Source organism: Pleuronectes platessa, chromosome 7 (assembly GCF_947347685.1).
Source record: "Pleuronectes platessa chromosome 7, fPlePla1.1, whole genome shotgun sequence".
NCBI lineage: Eukaryota > Metazoa > Chordata > Actinopteri > Pleuronectiformes > Pleuronectidae > Pleuronectes > Pleuronectes platessa.
In genome coordinates, this window is record NC_070632.1 from 26,744,263 (window position 1) to 26,748,004 (window position 3,742).

The following is a 3,742-nucleotide window of genomic DNA, read 5'->3' on the forward strand; positions in this document are numbered from 1 at the left end:
TATCAATAGCTTGGTTTGAATTTTATTGCAATCAAAGTCGTCAGAGGATGAATCCTAATGACTTTGGTGAAACTGTTGTCTTTAAGCCGAAATGCATGTTCAGTTGCAATTAGCAACAGTGAGCATGCTGTACCTAAAGGGTGAAATTTTAAAACTTATACCTGCTCAACATATTCTGCATATTAACATGCTGATGTTAGCATTTAGCGCAGAGAAATGCTGTGCTTAGGCGCAATGTCATGGAGGTTTTGGCATTTATACTCAAAAGTTGTAATTGCGGAAATTCACATCACTGACACACTCCAACCTGGGTGCTGACCACGGCGGATGGTGTTAGCTACGGCAAGGCTAAAATTAACAACCACATTTGTATAGCTTTTAACACAAATCCACGCAACTACCCTTCTAACAGATGGTGATTGTGTTATCATTACTCCTCTCCTAGGGGGCCTGCTGTGGCTGAGGTGGTAAAACAGTCAACTTCTATCCGGAAGTTTGGCAGATTGATCCCAGTAGTGTTGCCAGATATATGATAGTTATTGAATTCATACGATAATTTTGCCCTCAGAACAATGTATCATCAATAATGCCATCATTTCCTTGATGTACGAAAATGTAATCATGTTGTGAATCTATGCATTATCAGGTGTAAAATTTGGATCACGTCTATGTATTGCTTGTGGTGATGAATGTGCGGCATATACCCATAGTTCCTACCTACAGGGGGATGCACTTAGCCATGGTCACGTGACATGAAAGTTTTGGACCACATTTTGGAGCATTGTTTCAAATCAACTGCACTTTGACTCAGCTTTGAAACGACAGTATTGAGCAGCTTATCCCTACCCTGATCGTGTACAATTTTTTCCCAATTTACGATAAATTTAAGCTTCGGGTGCAATACTTCAACATTTTCCATCTGGCAACACTGGATTCTAGTCTTCCAAATTCCACATGCCGAAGTGTCCTTAGGCCAGCAAGATACTGAACCCATAATTGTCCCTTCTTATAGATAGATGTATGCTGCACATAGATGCACTGTATTATTGTGTGTGTTGGTGAGATTATGGCAAAAACCGTACATCAAAGCACTTTGAGTGGTCATGAAGACTAGAAAAGCTCTATATAAATACGGACCATTTACCTTTCCTATTAGGCCACACCTAAATTAGTGGGCATACGCAACTTCTTTAAACACGGTTAAACCAGCTTAAAATAAGACGATTGACTCCTCTTCCATTGCCAGTAGAGAATTTTGGCTTCCAGTTTTTTTTCCGGTGCCTCATGATCGATGTCAGAAATGCACAGAAAACTTAGGCGCTCTTTCACCTTTTAACTGCAGAATCATTTGACCAAGGAGTGAAATTAGCATGTGTCCATTAACTTCAGAGTTAAAAGATAGATGAGTGGGTTTTGTAGTGGCAGTTACCTCAATAATGTATAAATAAACTACACTTTCATCAGTCAAAAAATATAATATATATATATGAGCCGACAGACGGCATAAGCTGACAGACGGCATGGTTTCTTTCACTGCTCTCATGTGCTGCCCTGCTGCTAAGATGGAGGCTATTAGCAGTAATCAATACGTTTGTTCATTCGGCAGGTCTCTCTAAGAGAGCAGGCAACCTCCTGGGCAATTTGTAGAACGAGGACAACAAGCTAAACAACGCAGCCCCTGAGATACATCCTTCATCAGGGGAGAGCTGTGAAGAGCAGTGGAAGTCTCGATGAACTGGAAGTAATCAGATTTGTTTGAGCATCCAATGCACCCTCTCACACACACATTTGTGCCTGACAAAGACCTACTGACGAATACTGTGAGTGTGTGTAGTCAGGTCTTTGGTGCTCCTCAGACACACAGTGGGTGGATATCATACAAGGCACTGGGGCAACTCAGGACATAAGCGTGGGTGGTGTTTGTCTCTCCTGTCCAATTTTCACTAGCATGAATTCAGTCGCGGTGAATTACACAGAAAAATCGAGCCCAGCTTTGAGAGAGAAAAAGATAAAACAGGCTATTTAGTTCTCTCCTCCACGGATATTTAAAATAAACTCAAAACAAGGCAACAGTTACATCACTTTAAATGTGATTCCTCTAAAATGGCATCCTACCGTTTCCACTTCATTTGAACAAATTAAGACCTGTGTGTCTGAGGTAAACTTAACTACACCAAATACTCTCTGTTTACAACTTAAAATTGAAGAAACCCTTATGATGGCCCAGTTTGTAATACTGGGCCATCATAAGGAAAATATAAGGAAAATATACCTTTGTGTCTCACATGAAAATAGAAGTTTTATTTCTTTCATGTAACATCATAATTCAACAAGCACCAACAATGTCTCTGGTATGCAAAAGTAAAGTAAAGTTGTATTATTTATTTATAATTAAAAAAAAATAATAATATCAGAAGTAAGATTTCTTATTGTCCAGAAAATGCCTTCCTTTCTTATGCAAGTGAATGCTATAGTGTAGCATTTCTGTGTAAGCAGCATTCTTCTGCTAGAGCTGGAGCTCATGTTATCTACTTTGCTGTCAGGTTGTTTAATTTATACTGTTTGTGTTGGTTGTCACTGAAACTGTAATGAGCAGAGTATATAATAACACATACAAAAGTTAAATAATTGTTACATAACACTACACCTGTACAACTAAATAGGATGTAAAACCCAAACTTTGTATTATTTAAATTTGATCAAGAAAATATTGTCTTTTCTTGAATACAGAATGTGACCATGATGAGGCCAAATCTCATAAATTAGCTCATAGATTTATAAAATAAACATACAGACCATATAAAATGTATAGACAAACTTTATTTCAGTCTTTTGGGGTTGCAGATGATTGCAGACACCAAACACGTGTCCCATTATCACTTGCATGTGGCCCGTTACTTACCTGTTCTCCCATTATTTGGTGGTGAACAGGGACAATAGTATTATTTTAGTTTGTATCATTGTAATTGTTGTTGTGGTTTTTGTTGCATTGTTACATTGTTATGCGATATGCTCTATTTGCTGTGCTCATGTAAGCATGTATGATGCATTGTCCAAAGTATTAAATTGTCCCAGTCTTTTTAAACCACACCACATTTCTTTAATAATCTAGAAAATGCAACCTCTTCCTCAGATTGTCTTAAAATCATCTTTTACATGAGTCTTTTCATTATCTAAACACGTTTAAACTAAAGTGTAGAGTCAATTTGAATTGTATTGTTCCTCCACTGAATTAGAAAAGACTTCTCTGTCTGCTGCAGGATATATGTAAATGTAACAGCCTCAGAGGAGATGCGCGAGGTGGATGACGCGCACAGTCGACCTCCACCAAAAGCATTGTTTTCGTGCGGTTGGACTCCTGCATACTGTGTATGTTATGGGGACACAGCGGGGTCATTAATAGGCATGATGTCGAAATCTATACATATCCAGTGGGGAAATGAGCGTTTATAAACAGAGGCACATTGCATTCATCCATGAGCCACCCCCCTTCCTGGTAGTAGTGGAATGTACCAAATTGGCTGGAAAGGGGTGGTTACAGGAAGACAATGCGCTGATTTTTAAATAAATCTTTGATTGTCAATACCTTTAATATGTAATGCCTTCTAGTGGGGAAATCTGATTCCCATCTGGTGACATATGGAAACGTGACCATCGGCTGTGTTGTCCGCGCGTCAGAGGCGGTGCGACCCCCCCCCCCCCCCCTTTGAGTGGGCCGCGCTCATATTTAGGCAATCTGAGG